A 23,294-nucleotide genomic window follows, 5' to 3' on the forward strand; every position below is an offset into this window, starting at 1 on the left:
GGACTAACTCCACTAAAAAATTGCAAAGAGGCTATAGACTATGCCCACTCCGCTGACTGAGAAAATTGCACAGACAGGATGAATAGACATGTAGTGCCTATTCCTGTCTCCCTCACAACATTTTCCATCATTCCCAACCAGCCCACCAGTCAGCTGTCTGGTTGCTCCCCCAGAAAACACCGTAGAGTTCATGAGCAAGGACTTTGTTGCTAAGTAGTCTGATCAACTCAGAAACTATGCAGAGGTGGTCAGCAATTTAGCCTCCTAGCATAAGCATAGGTTTTCCTGCTAGTAGCTCCCAACAACCCAATGCTAGCTCCCTCAACGAATTGCATAGCTTTTGTTGCCAATCTCCCGCAACCCACTTCTAGCTCTCACTAGGAGCTGTACAGTTTTTGCTACCAAGCTCCCATTGCCAGCTCCCTCCAAGAACTGCGCAGTTTTTTCTACCAAGGTCCCACTGCCTGCTTCTTCCAAAAATTGTGTAGATTTTCTCTACCTAGGCTTCCTACAACATGAACTGCTCCTCCCAGAAATTGGATAGATTTGTTCTCTAGCCAAGCCAGATCCCATGGACAGTCACTGCCAATTCATATTTCCTACCAGCATATCCCAGTGTCTTTTGCATAGTTTTCACCATCATTGTCCAGAGCCCACATCCAACTCAAAACCTACCTCATGCAATTTCGTAATCTTGTCTTCTGTCCTAGTCACCTACATCCAAAATGCTCATGCATCATGGTAGACTAGGAGGTTTATGGATTTGAGGGTGTCTTGTCATGAGTGACTACAGATATAGGTACATGAATAAACATGGCAAGATGATGGATGGGATGAACAAGGGAAGTACATGCAAAAAGACGTTTGATGAACATATGAACAAAATATGCATGCAGAGAGATGTGTTCACAAGACAAAAATCATGCAAAGATGTGTTTCCGAAGAGACGAAAGAACAAACAAACATCCAAAGATGTGTTCGTGGATGGAAAGACTGGCGAATATAGACTTTTCACTAACGGTTGAACCTGTCAAGCATGCCAACATAGAAGCAAGGAGCCACATGTGAATGCAACATCGAGTGAATGAATGACCATCAAATACTTTGCACACCTTGACTCTCAGAGGTGAAGCTGTGACACACCATGTGGACATACATCACATAGTAGCAATGCAACTCAACATGCACACCAGTATCAACAGGAATGTACCAGCTCTGTCATGTCGAGTCTTTTCATGGGTCATGTCACCCAAATCACTACTGTGGGCCATATTGTCGATCAATGTAATGTAACATGGAAGCCTAAGAGACCCACTTGTAATATGATGAGCCAGGAAATCTAAAAAGTCATGGACTTCACATAGTCATGATCGAAATCGAACAATGACAACAGCCAATTTCACCCTTGGCTATAAATACTCCCCATTTGTACATGAAAAGCACTTTTAGACCTTGGCTCGTCTCACATGGCTTTGAGAGTCTGTAATTTTTTCTTTGAGGAGTAATTAGTGGCTTGAATGCCCCGTCCACGAGGTTGGTGATGTATGATGTATCGATTTGTCTTAGAACTTTCGCTTAATTTAGAAGCATGTTAATAGGGCAGCATGTATTCACACATGTGTTGTAACTGTTCGTAAGATTCAACTTGAACACTTCTAATACATGTTGCTTTAACCTATGTTTAAAACTTGAATTCATTCAATTTTTCTAATACATACATACATACATACATACATGCATGCATACATACATACATACATACATACATACATACATACATACATATATATATATAGATATATATATATATATATATATATATATATATATATATATATATATATATATATATATATATATATATATATATATATATATATATATGTATTAATGAAAATCTATTGTATAAGTTGTTAACTTTCCTTATAGCGAGTTTATGTGAAAGGTTGGGTAGCGGCACACCTGGGGTCAGATGGATGGAGTTCTTGACTTGACAGTGCAGAGGAACCCCTGCGGGGTAGGAGAAGATGTCCTCGTACCCCTCCACGACCTTGTCAATCTATGGTTGTCATGTAGAGGGGCCCTGTCTTGAGGTCATGGCCTCTATCTTCTTCTTTCCTTGAGGGCATATCATGAGGAAAACAAATTTCCTGGTTTTAGAAACGAGCCTACCACATTGTTTTGCATTAATCAAAGAGATGGTGGTAAGTGGTGCTACCTCTAGTATCCTGTACAACTTTGTTCCCAAAGTAACAATAACAAAATGTGGCCTTGATTCATACATAGCATGCCGCTTCCACAAATATGGTTGTCCTAGTAATACAACACAAACTTCAAGGGGAGCAATGTCACACAATACCTCATTTGTGAAGGGCTTGACATTGTATGGAAGGAGGCACTGCTGGCTCATGCGAAGATCTCTTCCTTGGTGAAGCCACTCAATGGTGTATGGCTGTAGATATGTTGCGGTCATTAAGGCAAGGCATTTCACGACCTCTGCTAAAATAAGGTTCTTCTGGCTCCTGCTGTTGACAATGAACTATAGCTGGGAGCCCTTTACCCACATCTGTGAGTGGAAGAGATATTCCTCCTCCTCTGGATCTTCGAGTTCCTCCTTCTAGATCTTCATGGTGGCAACAATGCCATTGGGCTCTGCATCGATAATCTACTTCCCTGCATGGCATTGGGCGTATGGAAAATATTGGTGAACTCCAGCATGTCTTGGTCCCTTCCCTGCCGTAGCGTGGTCAAATTTATGTATCGATCATCATAGCTTCCAAAAGGGTAGTACTACTCCTTGATGGCATACCAGAATGAATTCCAAGTGGGTGCTGCCAAAAATAGTGAGCCTGTAATTTCATCCCTATGCTTTCCATAGGTTTCTGACCCGCCACTGATGTGGGGGGTTGCTTTGAGAAGAGCAAAAATAATCTTTTACCGACTAGAAAAATCAAGAACAAAAAAAAACCCTCTAAGATGATTTCACCATTTATCAACAACATATCCATCTATCTGACCCTCGAATATGGGGATTTCAAAATTAACTTGTACCTTAAACAATGTTGCATTTCTAGTGTAGTTGTTGGAAGCCAATGTGTTGCCCTTGGGTAGCCGCTGAAGGATCTTGGCAAAGTTGTCCATCATCGCAATCCTTTGTCACTCAAGGGATTCTTCGAGCAAAATTTGATAGGATCTCCTACCCCCTCGTCTTTGTTTTCATCTGCCATGGGAGGCCGTCGGGATTTTCAAGTCTGGTCTTGCAAAGGTTCAACCAGTTCAAGCCCTAACTCCTTATATCCCGACCTCGTTGGGGACCTGTAAAGAAAAATAGATAAAAGAGGTAGACCGCTCTGATACCACTAATCCGGATTTAAACAGGAACACAACAAAATACCGATATAACCATATCCAAAAATATGTAGCGGAAATAATACTTCATTTCATTAATGTAAAATATTGAAATATGCTTACAAATAGAAATGGAAATAAACTAGATAGGGCGATGGTAGCTTATGTCTGTGAAGAGATGTTGCAGCTACATGCCTCTGAACTATGTTACAATGAGGCTCGAAGGCCTATATATTGTTGGGAAACAATGGAAAACCATAAACATCCAAGAACCTAACCGTAGAAGACGAAACGCCAAATTGAGGGCCCCGTTTGGGAAATTGGTACATCAACTTCGCGAGGTTTTAAATTTGGCATATGATCTCCATTTGACACATACAATATCTCCTTAGAAAGATCTATCTGAGAACTACAACTTTGGGAAGAGAAACATTGGTCCATGGACTTGTGTTGCTCCTAGTTTTCCCAAAAAATGTCTTTTAGGGCCTCAAAATGGCTACAGAAGTTCAAGACTGGAAAAACAGCTAAGAATAGTAAAGTGTGCTACAATTAAGGAAATTGAAAAGTTGAAAGAAACAATGGTGGGGGTCCAAGTGGACTTGGAAGGTGGCCACCAATATCCACCTGGATCATTCCTCCCCCCTTAGGAAGCAATGGTCCCCATTGCGTTGAGTTCCTCCATGAGATGAGGAAACTTCTGCTGAAGTTGTTCCCTAGTGAGCCACGTGCCCTGGTGAAGGAGTTGGCAATCTTTGACAACTCGAGAGAAATGGATATTCTGCTGGTGAGTGTACTTGATCTGTGTTTCCAAAGTCTGATCAGTGGCCACTTGTTCCATGAAATTTGGATTTAACTCTGTGGGTGTGAGTTGTTCAGCAATGTCCGATGTATCTAGTAATGGTGGAAGGTATGGCCAAAGTCGGTCCACATTGAACACTGGGTATAGGCCAAGGAATGGGGAATGTTGAGCTCAAATGCGTTATTTCGCATAGCCTCGGTAATGGTGTAAGGACCACATCAGAGTGGTATGAATTTTGGATAGGCTCCGGTAAGGCGTTCCTTTTGCAAATGCAACTAGACTTTGTCGGCCACCTGAAACCTGTGTGGCATTTGATGTTGATCATGTCACTGCTTGTACTTGGCATTTGATTTCTCCAGAAGGTCATGGACCTACTGGCGAATATGTTGGATTTGCTAAAGGAAGTTGTTTGCCTTATCTGTTTCAGATTGGATATGAGCCGAATTTGTGTGAGTAGCTGCAACTGGCATCGCCACATGAATCCGACATAGTGGCTGGAATCCCAAGCCCACCTGAAAAGGGTTGTGGCCAGTTGAGCTCTAGAGAGCCTGGTTGTAGGTGTGTTGAAAATAGGGGAGGCTCTTGTCCCATGTGTGTGGATGCTTTGAGTTGTACATGCGCAAAATGTGTACGATCATCCTATTGACAACCTCTGTGTGCCCATGAGTTTGAGGATGGAAGGTTGTGGACTTAGTGAGTTTGGTTTAAGCATCGACTAGAGACTGGACTAAAACGTACTAAAGAAGTTTCTATCCCAATCTGAGATGATAGACTGTGGGATCCCAAAGTGTACCCACACTCATTGAAAGAAGAGTTTAGCAGTGGCTTCTGCTGTCATATTCTTCTTGTAGGCGGCCATAACGGCCATCTTCAAGAACCTGTCAATGACCACAAAAAGACATTCATTTCCATGCTTAGTAGAAGGAAGACCTGACATGTAATCCATGGAGATGGACTCCCAAGGTCAATTAGGGGTAGGCAGCGGGGTATAGTGGCCTTGCTTCTTGATGGTCAGTTTGACAATGGCGTAGGTAGTGCATGATCTGATGTACATCCCGACATACCATCAAAGGTTCCGCCAATAGAAATATTTATGTAGTACTGCCACCATTTTCTCAACCCCAAATGTCCAACAACTCGACTGTAGTGTGCTTCCCAAATCACCTTGGCACGCTCGCTTCAAGGAACACAAAGGTGACCTAGGTGGCATAATAAGGCATGTCGAAGGTGAAAATCTGGAACATGCTGACCCTGCAAGAGTGTCTGGTATGTGCGGCTGAATTTTGCGTCGCTTTTGTAAAGAAGTGGCCAATCCGAAGTCAAGTACCCACCAAAGTTGAGCACGGTGGTTAACGCCATGGTCAATGGTCGACTGAGGTAATCTACAACATTATTGGTGCTACCCTTCTTATACTTGATATTCAAATGGAACTATTGTAGGTATGTGGACCGCTTCTGATGACAATCATTTTTTAATTTCCCATGGGCTTGTATGAACTACAGGGGTCGGTGGTCTGTGTGGATGACCGTTTCCTTCCCTAAAATGTAATGCTTCCATTATCGACAGGCCGGCATAATGGAATACATTTCTTTGTCATATGTGGGATACTTCTGTACTGTGTCTGAAAGTGGCTCACTGTGATATGCCATTGGATGCCTGTGTTGAGTAAGGAGTGCCCCAATAGCATAGTCAGAGGCATCTGTCTCAACCTCAAATGGTTGTTGCAAGTTTGGTAATGTGAGCAAAGGTGCCATGCAAAGGTGATCTTTCAACACTGTGAATGCCCTTTATTGAGATTCAGACCAAAATAATTTTTCTTTCGCTCCTCCCTTGGTGACTTGACTCAAGGGCCAAGTGATATGATAAAATCTCAACACGAACCTGTGGTAGAAGTTAGCAAGACCTAGAAATCTGTGAAGCTCTATGAGAGTGGTTGGCGATGGCCAATCTCAAATGAATTGGATCTTAGATGGATCCACATGCACCCCCTGTCCATTAATGTATCCCAGATATTGAACCTGGGCCATGCCAAAACTACATTTCTCTAAATTGGCACATAACTTGTGTTGCTGCAGTGTTTGGAGAACCTGTTGGATGTGGTGGAAGTGCTCTTCCCAACTCTGGTTGAAGATTAGGATGTCATCCAAGTATACCACTACAAATGAGTTAGTCAATGGCCACAAGATGTCATCCATTAGCCTCATAAAGGTTTCAGGAGCGTTCATCAATCTGAAAGGCATCACAACCATTCAAACAAGCCCTCCTTGGATTTTATGGCAGTCTTCCACACATGGGAGGGTTCAATTGGTACTTGGTGATATCCTGACTTCCAATCGATCTAGCTGAAATATTTTTCCCCCTTTAGTTGGTTGAAGAGGTCATCAATCTGTGGGATCAGGTACCTATTACAGACATTGATCTTGTTCAGTGGCCAATAGCCAATACAGAGTCTCCAAGTTCCATCCTTCTTCTGTACCAACATGATTAGGCTTCCACAGGGCAATGAGCTTCAACAGATGTGAAATTTCTGTAATAGCTCCTGAGTCTACCTCTTGATTTCATCATTCTACAGAACAAAGCATCGATAGATTGGTTCATTGGGTAGCGATGCACCTGGGATCACATCGATGGAGTGCTTGATCTGACAGTGCAGAGGAACCCCTGCATGGGAGGTGAAGATGTCCTCGTACTCCTCCATAACCTTGTCCATCTATAGTTGTCGTGCGAAGGGGCCTTGTCTTGAGGTCGTGGCCACTGTCTTCTTCTTTCCTTGAGGGCATATCACGAGGAAAAAAAATTCCCGGTTTTGGAACTGAGCTTACTACATTGTTTTGTAGTAATCATAGAGGTGGCAGTAGGCGGTTTCAACTCTGGTATCTAGTAAAACTTAGTTCCCAAAGTAACAATAACATCACGGGGCCTTGATTCATACACAACATGTCACTTCCACAAGTATGGTTTTCCTAGTAATACATCACAGACTTTAAGGGTAGAAATGTCACACAATACCTCATCTGTCAAGGGCTTGATGTTCTATGGAAGGCGATACTGTTGGCTGATGTGAAGATCCCATCCTTAGTGAAGCCACCTGATGGTGTATGGTTTTGGATGTGTTGTGGTCGGTAAACCTAGCAACTTCAAGGAGAATCTCTTTTATAGTGCCCATATTCTTGACATCGATAACACTAAGCCTTAGCTATTTTCTTATTTTTCTTGTCAGGACCAACTTTACCGAACTTCATTTTTCCTTTAGTAACTCTTCGACTCCTTTTTCAAGGTTCTTCATCATATTTTACCTACAACTTGTTTTCTTCTGTCTTGTAGAAAGCCGATAAATTTTTGAATGGGATAGATTATTTTTCCTTATTAGATAGGAGGTTACCCTTTTCATCAATTAGTGCATTTAGAATGATGGAGAACATTTTGTTATCAGATACCATCTCTCATAAGTCTCGCAATTGAGTTTTTATGTGAGATGATTTTCAAAGGCATGAATATATCCCTACATCCTTTGATACCTTCAATTTATATAGATTAGATCTAAGTGATATGTTATTTCCTATTATAGTTTTAGAGAATAGTTCTATCAGCTTATCATATATCTCTTTTCATGCCTCCAACTCGACAATATGAGGAATGAGGGAATCTTTGATAGATTCCTTAAGAATATTTTGAGACTTTAGATATTTCTCCAGGTATTCAGATAGAACTTGATCTTCAGATGGTTAAGATACATTTCCATCAACATGATCGATTGATTCAAGTCCAGGTGTGACAAAGGACCCTTCCAAGACCTTTTACTTTCATGATGTTTTAAATTTCATTTTTAAAAGAATGCAAATTAATACATCTTCAATCTGTAAAGAAAAGGAACATGAAATTCATCTACACATGAAAACATAAGTCGTTGATAAGGGAGTTCGTGTAGGATGTCTCCGGGCCCCACTGTCAATACGGTGTAGGCTGTTGCATTAAGTGCTATCAGTAGTGATGATGTACATAAGAGGTGATGTTTCTACCATACATGGAAGATGCCCTCATGCAGGAGTGTCTCCAAGAGATGTTCCACTATAGGAACTCTTAGTCAAAAGACTCCTATCAGTATGACACAAAACGCATGCATGATGATCATCCCACCAGCATGGCATAAAAGGGATCTCAGTGCAAACAAGCATGGCAACACATGAGTGTCCCATCAAGATGCAACCAAGGGATCTCAAAACACATCATGAAGAATCATGACAACAAGTACATCATAGAGATGATTCTACAACACATCAAGAAAGAATCATGAAAACGAGTAAGAAACAAAATCCCACATCAAGCATCAAACAAGGATCTGTGCAACATAATGCATAGTAAAAAAAGTACATGAACACACTGCATATACCTCACATCCAGGGTCCATCTGAAGAAGAGGATGTCAAGCTACTGAAACTATTCAGATCTTTGATCTCACAGCTTCAAGTTGCATGGAAATGACTACTCGCACATGAATTCTCACACCTACATTCCACTTAGAAAAGTGGTCAATAAATAAAATGAGAAAATAGAAATTCTGAATGCACCATCAGGTTTATGGCAGTGAATAGTGCGAAATTGACTGTCAAATTTCTGAATTCTAAGAAAGTGGAAATCTGGGGCTCAAGGAATCTTTTAGATTCCCCCTAGATTATTCAAAGATTCCCTCCTCCGAGTCCTCTGCAAATCAGCTACTCAGATAAGGAAACTGAATGTGCCATCGGGCTCGTGTTTCCGAGAGGTGTAATATTGACATAAAGTTTGTCCAATTTGGACATTGCAAAAATTTCACCCTCTTGGAAATTTCGCTGAGTGATGGTTCCACCTATATTAAAAATTAATTAAAAAATATGCCTTGTTTTCCGTGCCTACTCCTAGTTCCTCGATCTTTGTGGGTGCACTAAAAAATGATTTTTATTTAATTTTTTGTTGGGTGAACTTAAAAATAAGTTAGTTGTGGCACGTTGGTTGAAGATCTGGTTAATATGGAGTAGGTCAGGTGGTCAAACCATGCCTCTTCCTTTCTTACATAACAATTTTCTTAAATAAAAAAATAGGTTGGGCTTGGTTGACCTTGGGTGGCCCACCCACCTTACCTACCTTGGCCCATATTCCTTTTTAAGTGGCGGAACCACCAACAATAGATGATGAGAAGCCCTCGTCAGTTCTTTCCAAATCGACAGAGGAGGTAAAAGATGTTGATTTCCTTTCAATTTCGTCTTCAGATAGTATGGTTTTTGTTGGATATTTGGAGATCCCAATTATAGGAACAAACATGAGGCTCCTTACAAGGGTGTGGCATGAGCAGGAAGAAAAACTTGGTGTTAATAGCCAAGTCATAACTCAACCATTGGAGGTTGTGCAGAGACCTCAATTTGCGGGCTTGAGATACACCAAAGGAGAATTCTCGAAGGTGTCATATACTTACGAGACATCATCAAAATCTTCAAGAAAAGAGAATTATGGGAAGACATCCCCATCATCCCATGGTAGTTTCCATTGTAGGGAAAGAGCTAAGGCAAGCTCTCATCGCCATTATTATACCAGAGACAGCAAGGGAAGGTATAACAACTCTCGACATTTGAATGTTCATTTTGATTGTAATCGTGTTGTTAACTATGAATGTAAAACATGGCATCAAAAAACATGTACCTTTTGTGTATTACATAAAAATACATTTTCTAAGTGTTGGAAAAGATTGGCAGCACACAAAAGGATGAGGTGTGAAAGACCCTCTCAATAGTAGGGAAAGAAACATGGTAAGTAGATATGGAGGAAGAAGATGTATTGCAGTCATTGCGACAAAGCTGGCCATCAAAAAGCCACTTGTTGGAGGCTCCATCTAGAGCAGTGCCTTAAAGGAAAAGTGTTGGTACATGGACCAGATGAAACAATCATTCGACAAGAAAAACCCCCACAAGGAGATCACCCATTCACATTGATAAGTGAAAAATGGTTTCTAAATATGTTAGCGTGTCATGGTCATGCTTTTTTAAATCATTTGTTGCATTTCAAAATGCAAAAGTGATGATGTGTTATCCATCACTTGTTGCAACAATGATGTCTGGTCTTATTTTGAGCTGCATGTTAAACTCTGAAAGTGATATTGTGTTTCCACCACTTGTCAAAACAACATAATGTTTGGCCTTGTTTTTGTAAATCATGTATTGGAGTGATGATGTGTTTTCAGTCACCTTTTGAAACAAAAATGATATGTTGGCCTTGTTTTCGTAGCTAGGGTATTGTGTCAATCTTGATGTAAAATTGATTACCAAGTATGGGTTATAAAGTCGTGGCAAGGATGGGATGCTTAGGTCATTAGTTGGTCATGAAAGTCAAGCATGTAATCTGCAAACCAATGTACTATAGGTTGCAGAGGTTGCAAGTGTTAGCTGATCACTTAAGGCTTTGAAGAACAAAGGTGAAGGAGATGGAAGTGAGGCCTTTCAAGACGTTTGTGATGTAGACAAGGTAGAGAAAACTTGGAGATTGTTTCTCATGCTTTTGGAGGACCAAAAGCTCCTCAGTGGGGAGGATTGATCCAGTTGGCTCTAGAGACACACATAGGACAACGAGGGCTTATGAAAGCTCAAAAATCAAATTGTTTGGTTTATCCTTGAACTAGGATCGTGATAAATATCTCATTGTTATGATCGTGGCGGTGTGAACGGTTCATCAATACGAGTCCGGATGAGGATGATAGAGACAGTTAAAGTTTTGGTTGACTTTCGCTGACTCGGCAGGTTAATGAAGACACAATTTGAACCTTTCTGACAGATGGAATTTGGCTAACTCCAGCAAGATTCTAGGCAAAATTGTTGTCTATTTAAAACAACTCCTTCGCTCAAAATCTAAATTTTAAAAAATGTGCGGGTTGCTTTAATAAACAAAAAAAATATTAAAACAACGGTGGCAGGCCACCAACCCCGCCACTCGAATCATTCAATGTAGTTGTTAATGGAGTGGTGGGCCATGACCCTCATCCCTCCCACACACAATGGAACCCATAATAAAATGTGGAGGAGTTGGGTGGGCTAGCTCTTGGGGCACAAACCCAATCCACTTTAACAAACAATGAACCACCATTACCATGTAAAGCATGGGCCAACCGTTAGGGAAAAGACCTAGCCACTTAAAAAGGAATACGAGCCGAGGTAGGTAAGGCGGGTGGTCCCAGCCCAACCTATTTTTTATTTAAGAAAATTTTTATGTAAAAAAGGAGGTGGGGTTTGACTACCTAACCTCCTCCATATTAACAAGATCTTCAGCCAATGTGCAATAACTGACTTATTGTTAAGTCTACCTAAAAAAACATTAAACACACTTCATTTTTTAGTGCACCCATAAGGATGGAGGAACCAGGAGCGGGCATAGAAAATGAGGTAGAATTTTTAGTTAATTTTTAATGTAGGTGGAACCATGATTGGGCAAACTTTCTAGGAGGGTGAAATTTTTGCAGTGTCCAAATTGGAAAAAAATTATGTCAATCTTACACCTCTCGGTGACATGAACCCGATGGCACAATCAGTTTCCTGATCTGAGTAGCCAATTTTTAGAGGATCCGGAGGAGGGAATCTTTGAGGAATCTATGGAGAATCTAAAGATTCCTTGAGCCCCAAATTTCCATTTTCTCAGAAATCAAAAATTTGACAATTGATTTTGCACTATTCAGTGCCAAAAATATTATGGTACATTCAAATTTTCTCTTTGCTCATTATATTTTTTATCCAGTTTTCTAAGTGGACTACAGGTGTCAATATTCATGTGTGAGAAGTCATTCCCATGTGACTCGATGCTCTGAGATCGATGAACCGAACAATTTCGGCTTCTTGACATCCTCTTCTTCAGATAGCCTATTAGGTAGCGAAGGCCCTACGTAATGGTTTTGGGGCATAATGCCTAGAAGTTAGGGTAAGAATATTGTAAATATCCAAAATCCGCAGAGCGTGAAATGTAATAGGTTGAGTCAAGGGATTGTTTGCCCAAAAATAATATAGAATAATAGGAAGTAAGTCAGCCTGCCCATGGTCTGTGAACCATGGGAATGTATAATTAGAGCAAGGCCATAAGGCTAGAAGGCAGTTTTTGTTATGGATCTTGATGGTATGGATTTGTGAAGGCAATATTCTCTGTGTTTATCAGTCCAAGTCAAGGGTGTTGGTAGATAGATAGAGTCTCTATAGCTGTGTGCACAGAGGCCTGGTAGAGTCCGCAGCTGTGTGCGCGGACCCCTGTAGCTAAGTGCACAGGGCAGATTTGGTTGTATCGATGGAAGATATTAATAAAGATAAGTGGTTTCCAAAATATCGCAGATCTATTATGTTTTGGTTTATGCATTTGTTATATGAGTTCATATCTTTAAAGAATTATGATTGCACACACTGTGTTTTATTATTAAATGTTTTCTTAAATATTGTAACAATAAGATTAGATCTGTAACAATTTCATTAATAAGAAACTACACCTGTGTGGATATACGCGAAAGCCCGATAGAAATACATGGTGGCGCAAGGCCACAAAATGGTTCACGACCCCTCCAGACCACATCAAGACATCCCAAGGGTGTGGAAGCCTGGTTCCAGCACCCTCCCCTACTACCTCGGGTGAGACCTTTGTCCGCGCTTTGCAGGCTGTAGCCGAAAGGGTCGGTAGTTGCGGGGATTTGTTTGGCTAATAACTCTTCTGAACCTGGGTCAGGGCCTAATAAGCCAACAAATGGTTCCGTTGTGGGGACTGGGATTTGCCTAAGGGATTTTTTATGTCAGAAGTTTGGAACCCTATGTAAATTGGAGATTGATTGGATCAAGAGAAGTACGAGTTCATAGGCGGCCTTAGCACACATGCGCCTAAACTAGAAGTTTAGCATGGCGAACATGATCAAGTTTCATATGTTCAAAGGAGTAGGAAGTGAAGATCTAGAACAATTTTGGTTTGTAGTGAGGGCAGTGTGCGAAGTGCAGGGAGTTACGGATGATAATATCAAAAATGCTAGCCTGGTAAGTGCACTACAAGATAGTTCTGACTTGGTATATTAATCACTCTAGTGATCACTCCAATACTGGAAAAGAAGAGATCTGGGATGCGCTAAAAAATGAGTTTAGTCAGTCGAAATCAGAGATGCAATTGATCATACAATTCAAGGAGATCGTGATGCTGCCCAAAGAAACCCTTTGGGATCTGGATCCGAGACTAGATAGTACGATCTGAGAGACTAACATGACACTAATGGATGCACAACACCACACATGGCTTGTGGTGTCTTTAATGCCACAACTAAGGACAATCCTATCATAGCAGAAGATCTCGACCCAGGGTGAAGCATTAGAAATAGCAATGAGGTTGCCTGAGATTCCAATATAAGATCCTGGGTTGGGAGTTCAGGAGATCCACGTGCAAATACAAAATCTATGCTTGGAAATGCAGAGTCTGAAACAAGAGAAGGCACCTAGGCCAGAAGTATGTGAGGAGGTGTGGTGCGTAAAGTGTAAAGGCCACAGCCATGATAAGGATCATGTTCTGATATTCACAAGCTACTTGATAGTGGGGGGACCAATGCCGTTGCGACTAGAGGCACAAGTGTGGCCAAGCGCGGTGCCCTCACTCTCATGCGTAATTTGTCAGGTGGGAGGAAAGCACAACATGGACAACTGTCACCTACTGGAAAGGTTTACCCAAACCCCCCAATAGCTATTTTGAAATTTTTGCGGATCGGTGGCGCACGATGAACAAGACTGTCATAGTTATGAATTATTGATGGATCGAACATCAACCTACAGGATGCAGACCGAGGTGCGAGGTCAGGATCCAGCCGCGGTGATAGCGTGCGGTGGGTTCTAGGGGCAAGGATAAGGATGGATAGGAATGGGGTTAGGAAGGGTCCATGGGTAGCTAATCTGTTACAACTGTGGAGGACTAGCGCACTACAGGCGAGATTTTACCAACTTGACCAGAATATCGTGCCCCTACTGCAAGCAATTTGATCATGAAATGATAGATTACCCCACACTGATAGTGAAGATCCATGAGAAAAGGGCAGCACAACCTACGAAAACGCAGAATCTCTAAATGATGAGGTATGAACCATGTAAGAAAGAACCCAACATGAACATGATGCTCAGAAGTGACAAGGCCATAGGGGAGGATAAGGAGAAACTAACCAAGGAATATGTAGGGCTTTGCAAGGAGACATTCCTGGAAGCTAGGAAGAGCTTCGTGGAGGTCTCTACTGCAGGTAGTAAGGATCAACCCGAGCAGGAAAGGGATCCCTCGATGCTAACTACCTTTTTAGGGACATACATGAAATTGCTTCATGATAATAAGGCAGTTAAAGGATTACAAGAGCTGATAACTAGGTAGGTAGGGTCATGTGTGTTATCACCAAAATAGGACCCTCATAGGTTGTTGATCAGACTATCTCGGTATAACTATTTCAAACCAATATTTTAGCTAAGGCTTAGCCTCCTCAGCCGGAGAGGGTTCTCTCAAAGGGTTAATGATTTAGATTAAAGATATGAATAGATGGCTAATTCTATGGTTTGTAATTGTATATGTTTATAGGTTGAAAGATGAAGGCTGGCTACCATTAGGCTATGGAGTCAAAGTATGTTTCAGTACCACATCAAGATCAACTTAACATGAAGTCAGGGCATAGAGAGTTTTTATGCATCAACAAAACAAAGATACAATGCAAGGAAACACAATTTATAAATACATGAAGGAAGTTAGAGCATGATTGATGAATTCTAAGTAACATGTATTCATACCACTGCAAGTAAGTGAAAGAGGAAAGCCATGAGAAAATATGAAATTAAAAACTCTCTTTGAATCCTGAATGGTGAAGCCAAATCATTCTACCTAGAATGGAAGTCAAGGCATTATAGAGTTCAAGTGCAGAAATGAAAATACAAAACAATGAAACATAGTTTGTTTATCTATGAGGGAAGTCAGAGCATCATTGTTGAGTTCTGAGTATCATAACTAAACACCACTACAATGTAATTATTGGAAGATGCCTTCATAACAAGAACATACAAGAACTCTTCATGAATCTTGATTTGTCTATGTAGAAATCTGCATTAGGTTAAAAATATACACAATCTGCACATAGAGCAGCAACTGAGCCAAAAAGTCTCCAACCCTTTGCTAATTTGACCTCTTGCTCTATATAAAGAATTTAAAATTAGGATTCCATCATCCCTCATCAAGAGAATTCGAATTTTCCATTAGTGACACCTATTATAACCATAAAACAAACCATTAATTACAACTAGCTGTTAACTAGGAGTGCTAGTGACCTAATACAACTAGGAGTGTAACTCCTTATCATGATTACAACAACCTTATCTAAGAATTTAAAGCATTATTTGACATCTTTCAACCTCAAGAATTCAAATTTTATGAAGCCTCCCATGTGGTCATCTGACTGCTGAAGACAAACCCTAGAAATTAGGGAACATGTTTCCCTATTTTTAGGTTTAGGATCCCTGAAAATGGCACGTGGGACAGAGCCTTTATCTCCTCATCCATGACACATTTTTTGAAACCTAAGGAGGTTTTTTTGGTCCATGATGTCTAGAACAAAAAACTTTCTTGTTTCTTAAAATACTTCTCCAGCTGTCCCGAATCCATCCTTGAAAAACACATGTCAAACAGGAAAAATTCGTTCTCTGAATTTTGTTTTTCAAGGAAAGCTTATTATCTCCCAACTGAAAACACTTATGAATAAACTGAGATAGGTTATTTTAGCTAGAGAGTTGATGAAGATAAACCTCCTTCAGAATTCCAAAATACCTTTTCATGTGACCAAAAACCGATCTTGAAAAAGACTGCTAAAACCATAAATTCCTCCCACCTCAGAATGAATTTGAAGAAACTGAAAGAGGTTTTTGTAGTTAAACATGTTAGCATGAAAATTCTCTTTTATGTTTCAACATTGAGTTCTCAGCCGCTCAGGAAACCTTCTAGAAGTTAACTAGTAAAAACAGTTTTTCTGCTGAAACAGGCTACTTCAGGGGTTTCTTAGCGCGCTATGAAAACTCCTAGTTCAGTGATTTCGTAGCGCAAAACTAGTTTTTTACATTCTCTGCGCTACGAAGACACCTAGAGTGAGTTTTTGACTATGAAAACCTTGACTCAAGTTTGATACATGGAATTTTAGGTGATGTAGGATTAGTGATGGGCAAGAACGGAGTGTTGACCCTATTTGACCATACCAAAGACTCTTTTATAGATCTTAGACACAAAAACCACCATGGAAAGACTAGACCAAGACTAATATTAATCCTTTGGAATCAAACTTATATCAAAACACATGGTGAGGATTTTAGGACATGGAATGAGGCTATGAAACTTTTTGGAAAAGAGAATGACACTTGTTGAGATGAGATGACTCAAAACCTATAAGAGTATGACTAGAAACAAGGCAAGCTTTCCAAAGCTTAGAAACAAAATTTTAGGGTGATAATAGTGGCTCCACTAGGGATAGTGTGCCCTTGTGGTATACTAAGAACGTGTAGCTCTAGTGTCGCTATCCATCCTCTAGAATAAAACTCTGAACTTCTTCCCAATCTGCTCCTCAAGCCTTTAATGATTTCTGAAAGAAGAATTCAAACTGCACCTATTGAAACAGATGCTCAAGCAACCTACCTTGAGCTCATTTACACATTCCTACCTACCCTATCAGCTGCAATCTCCACCTGTAGCTCAAGGAACATGAAACTTCCAATGAAGCCGGTTGTCGATTTGATCTAACACTTGAATCTCTTGACTGTGCTTGAAGCAAGAATAAGCAAGATACTGAAATAACGAAGGAAGCATGAGGTGTAACTGTTCTTCAAGATGAAAATATAACTGGAAGCATGAAAAGTAAATCTTTCCCATGTAGTCAGCGATAGGGTCAAAAAACACATGGTTAGTTTGATGATTCCCATAACATTCTATATCTTCAAAAAACTGATCCTCAACTACATAAAATTTATTTGAAAAGCTATCCAACTGCTTTTCTGAATGATTACAACAAACAATGTAATTTTCCTCATTATTATCATCATTCTTTGGTGTAAGATGCTGCAAGGAATTACAAAAATGAACAACCTTTCCCTCTGCCTGAGGGTCATAAAAATTTTCTTCCAGCATTTCTTCTTGGTGTTTGTAATCATGTTCATCTTGATAATGATCCAAAGACTCGCAAGTCTGCTGCATCTCTACATCAATCTCAGAGGATGTAATATGATTTTCATAAGTAAACCCCTGCTGATCTTCATGCTGCATTTCATGGGATGTTATACTTTCTTCTTGGTGTTGAAATGTATTGCTATGAAGAGCCTCTAAAATTTCATCATCATAACAATCCTCCAAATACTAAATAAGACTTAAAGAATGTTTACAACAATCTTTGAGCAGCAATAAGGAAGGATGACATTCTTTATACATCTCACAGAATTCATCATGAAAATTAGCAACCGAATATATTGAACCATTTTCCAAACTTTTAGACCAAGACCATGCTTTTCCTTCTAAAGTGGTCATAAACATCCTCATGAGACAATCTTCAGGAAACTGAACCTTAAGATTGTGTACATGCATATGAAACCTAACCAAATGAAGAGCAACATTGTCTTTCTTTTCATCTTCGAATATCGGAAGATCCTCTAACCAATCAACCTTTGGCATAGAATTTGGAAAACCAGGGATATGAGACCGATTCATAGGAGCATACCTGGAATTCATTCTTGTAGTGGAACACGTCTTGAAACTTCATCAAGCTACTGATCTTCTAGCGGTGGAGTCACCTTCCAATTTCTTATTCGATGTGTGGAGTCACCAAGGTATTTTTGCAGCCTGAAAAAGATGTCTGAGCTCCTGCTACCTTCAGAAGTTTAGCCTCTTAATCTCGGGAATGAATAGACTTCAGGCTCCTGGCAGACGCACCAAAATGTTATCACCAAAATAGGACCCTGATAGGTTGTTGATCAGACTATCTCGGTGTAACTATTTCAAACCAATCTTTTAGCTAAGGCTTAGCCTCCTCAGCCTGAGAGGGCTCTCTCAAAGGGTTAATGATTTAGATTAAAGATATGAATAGATGGCTAACTCTATGGTTTGTAATTGTATATTTTTATAGGTTTAAAGATGAAGGTTGGCTACCATTAGCCTATGGAGTCAAAGTATGTTTCAGTACCACATCAAGATCAGCTTAACATGAATTCAGGGCATAGAGAGCTTTTATGCATCAACAAAACAAAGATACAGTGCAACGAAACACGGTTTATAAATACATGAAGGAAGTCAAAGCATAATTGATGAGTTCTTAGTATAATAACTAAACACCATTGCAGTGTAAGTATTGGAAGATGCCATCATAAAAAGAACATACAAGAACTCTTCATGAATCTTGAGTTGCCTAAGTAGAAATCCACATTAGGTTAAAAATATACACAGTCTGCAAATAGAGCAGCAGCTGAGCCAAAAAGTCTCCAACCCTTTCCTAATTCAGCCTCTTGCTCTATATAAGGCATTTGAAATTAGGATTCCATCATCCCTCATCAAGAGAATTCGAATTTTCCATCAGTGACACCTATTCTAACCATAAAACAAACCATTAATTAGAACTAGCTGTTAACTAGGAGTGTTAGTGACCTAATACAACTAGGAGTGTAACTCCTTATCATGATTACAACAACCTTATCTAAGAATTTAAAGCATTATTTGACAACTTTCAACCTCAAGAAGTCAAATTTTATGAAGCCTCCCACGTGGTCATCTAACTGCTGAAGACAAATCCTAGAAATTACGGAACATGTTTCCCGATTTTTAGGTTTAGGATCCCTGAAAATGGCACGTGGGACAGAGCCTTTATCTCCTCATCCATGGCACATTTTTCGAAAATTAAGGAGGTGTTTGTGGTCCATGATGTCTAGAACAAAAACCTTTCCTTTTTTTTTAAATACTTCTCCAGCTGTCCCGAATCTATCCTTGAAACACACATGTCAAACAGGAAAAATCCGTTCTTTGAATTTTGGGTTTCAAAGAAATATTATTATCTCCCAACTGAAAACACTTATGAATAAATTGAGATAGGTTATTTTAGCCAGAGATTTGGTGAATATAAACCTGCTTCATAATTCCAAAATACCTTTTCATGGGACCAGAAAATGATCTTGAAAAAGACTGCTAAAACCAAAAGACCAAGCTTGACTTTCAGCAGTGTCATACCGCAAGTTTAACCATAAATGCCTCCCGCCTTAAAATGAATTTGAAGAAAGTGAAAGAGGTTTTTGTATTTAAGCATGTTAGGAAGAAAATCCTCTTTCAGTTTTCAAAATTGAGTTGTCCACTGGTTAGGAAACCTTCCGGAAGTTAACTGGTAAAAATAGTTTTTCTGTTGAAACAAGCTCCTTCAGGGGTTTCGTAGCACACTACGAAAACTCCTAGTTCAGTGATTTCATAGCGCAAAACTGGTTTTTTACACTCTCTGCACTAAGAAAACACTTAGAGTGAGTTTTTCACTATGAATACCTTGACACAAGTTTGACAAATGGAATTTTAGGTGATGTGGGACCCGTGATGGGCAAGAACGGAGTGTTGACCCTATTTGACCATACCAACAAGACTCTTTTATAGATCTTACACACGAAAACAACCATGGAAATACTAGACCAAGACTAACATGAAACCTTTGGAATCAAACTGATGTCGAAACACATGGTGAGGCTTTTAGGACATGGAATGAGGCTAGGAAACGTTTTGGAAAAGAGAATGACACTTGTTGAGATGAGATGAATCAAAACCTATAAGACTATGACTAGAAACAAGGAAAACTTTCCAAAGCTTAGAAACAAAATTTTTATGGTGATAACAGTGTGAACATTACATCGTCCAAAAATTGGGGAAACATGCTTTGCATACTGGACGGGAAATGCGATTGATGGCTTAGATTGGTGACTATGAGATGGATCAAATCACTCTGGACTTAGGCTCGGATGCAAACGTGCTACCTAAACAGACTTGGGAGTGCATGGGAAAGCCCACGTTGCAATGGTCTCCTATTCAATTATGAATGGAAAACCAACAGAAGATCCTACCTATGGGAAGACTACAAGGAATTACGGTAGATATAGAAGGCGCGAGCACACAAATAGACTTTGAGGTAATAGAAATCATGGATGAAAGTAGTCCTTAACCTCTGCTGTTAGGGATAGACTGGGCCACCAATATGAATGGGGTCATTAATTTAAAAAATAGGAAAATGATATTTGAGAAGAAGTCACTCCGTGTAGTCCTTCTGCTAGACCCAACTAAAGGACCGTGTTACACTGAATCGGTGCGCGACAAAGGAAGTGATGATGAACTGGATTGTATCTACAAGATTACTACATGAAATCAAGATCGGGTCAATCCAACTGCAGAAGAAAGAATATCGTGGGAGCGTGCAGAGTCCTGCATTGCAAATTCAGATGAGGAAGACGAATGATGGCATAATCAGTTGAATGGAATAACAACGTTGAACTGCAATATGATGAATAGGTCGTTGTATTGCATAAGAGCTCAGGATTGCAAACTGCCAATGTATGGTGGGCTGATAGCGGTAGATGAATTCCTAACCAATTTTGAAAGCATGGTACCAGTGCACCAATGGTTCGATGCATTAAAAAGAGCATTGTGCATGACGCCTACGCGTTGGTGGGGAAGACATGAAGGAACCTTCGAAGATTGTTGTGGCTACAGGTGCATGACGTAGATAAAATTTGGGAAACTGGAACTACCAATAAGTGAGAAATACGATGGACGTGATGACTCGCGCATGCACCATACCAGATGGAACCAAGCCTATGGAGAAGAGCCCGAACCAGAGTGGGTACACTTATTTTATCATACCTTGGATGTCATCCCAAGGAACTGGTATAATGATACAGAACTCTGACATGGTATAGGAAAATGGGATATCTGGCGCAAAGGGTTTTTGTTGACATTCCTATTTGAGGACCAATGGATGGACAATGTTGATGATGCGTTGCAAGTGGTGAGGGCTGCCATTTTCAAAATACCATTGGAACTGGAAGAAATAGTGGAGCCAGACGGGTCGCACCATTTAATTGGGGCCCTAAAATGTTACAACATACAGGTTGAAGATGATGAGGATGATCCCAGAAACATCAATATTCCAGAAATAGAGGGGAGTCGCGAGGTGCCTGAACCAGTGATTGAGGACCCCATCATCACTGCGCCACTGAAAGCAAAACAAGTGAACATTGGTATGGAGGAGGAGCCGAAGTATGCAATGCTTGGAGACTATTGGGATGATGCAACAGTGGATAAGGCTGTCAAGTTACTTCGCGAATATCACGACTTATTCCCGAAAAAATTAATGGACTTAAAAGGAATCCTCAGTGACCTAGGAATGATGAAGATAAATTTGAAGCCAGATGCAAATCCAATCAAGTAGCAGCTCCATTGGTTGAATTCAAAATATAAAGCAAAGGTCCATGAAGAGTTGCATAAAATTCTTGCAGAAAGCATAATAGAACCAGTGGAGGAATCTGACTGGGTAAGTCCTATGCTTGTACAGGAGAAAAAACAGAAGGGAGAAATTCGATTCTATGTGGATCTCAGGAAGCTCAATGATGCAAGTGTTAATGATCCATTCCCAATGCCATTTAGAGACGAAGTACTGGAAAATGCTGGGGGACAAGAAGTCTACTCGTTTATGGATGGTTCCTTGGGTTACCACCAGATCAAGATTGCACCAAAGCATATGATTAAAACAACTTTTGCTACCGAATGGGGTTGTTTTCAGTATATGGTGATGCCCTTTGGACTAAAGATGCACCGGTGATATTCTCGCGCATTGTGGTAGCTGCATTCAAGGAATTTATACATAAGTTCTTAGAGATATATCTTGATGATTGGCCTGTATTTTGGATAGTTAAGAAACATACCACGAGCTTACAGTTAATGTTGGATACTTGCCGATGGCACCAGATTGTGCTAAATATAAGGAAGTATACTTTCCTCGTCCCCTTCGGGAACATGCTCAGCCATGTGGTCTTCAAGCAAGGCCTGATGGTAGACCCGACAAAGATTGTTGTCATACTAAATCTGCAAGCGTCGTGAAGTGTCAAGGAGTTGCGCACCACGCTCGGACACACTGGTTAGTGTTGAAAGTTCATCTAGACCTATGCGCAAATCATGGCACCGATGGAATAGTTGTTGAAAAACGACGCTACTTATTGCTGCAATGATGAATGTAGCAAAAGTCTAGAAACGTTCAAGGAAAATATGGCATCAGCCCCTATATTGGTCTTTCCAAAATGGGACATTGAATTTCATGTTCATTTGGACACGTCATGTACTGCGTTGGGCACAGTACTCACACAACAAGGAGTGGAAAGAATTGATCACCCTATCACTTTCGAAAGTCGATAATTGTCCAAAGCGCAGAAGAACTACTCCACTACTCAGCGTGATGGATTGGCGATGGTATACACGCTCCAGAAATACCACCACTATCTACTCAAAGGACACTTTAAGATGTATACTAATCACTCTATGCTAAAATACCTAGGGAATAAGCGTATGCTGGGGGGGTGCATTTGTAGATGGTTGTTATTGTTTTAGGAATATGGTTTTGAAGTCATCCTAAAGATGGGACATCTAAACTCAGGCCCAGATCACTTGTCCTGAATTGAGAATGGTGAAGAACCCACAAAGCTAGAGGAGGGACCACCTGATGAACAACTTTATGTAGTACGCATCATGGATGGCCACTTTGAGGATATAATCCACTTCTTAACCACAGGAACCATGCCGCAGGGGTATTTGGTTCAGTAGAAGGAAGAAATGGTGATAAGCCCAATAGACATTACTGTTATTGCAGGGTACCTCTATAAAATGGTCAACAATGAAATATTACACAGATATGTACCGGAACTTGAGCGAGGACAGATCCTTGCCAAAGCACATGGGGGGGTTGCAGGAGGACATTATCTAGGACACGCCACAGCATAGAAGATTCTTCGCGTAGGGCTATGGTGGCCAACTCTACATCAAGACTCAAAAGCGTATTGTCTGGCCTGCAACGTATGTCAACGGACTGGGAAACCATCGCAAAGGGATGAAATGCCACTC

Source organism: Pinus tabuliformis, chromosome 1_2 (assembly GCF_031772625.1).
Source record: "Pinus tabuliformis cultivar Carrire ecotype Pingquan chromosome 1_2, CPIR1, whole genome shotgun sequence".
Classification (NCBI taxonomy): Eukaryota; Viridiplantae; Streptophyta; class Pinopsida; order Pinales; family Pinaceae; genus Pinus; species Pinus tabuliformis.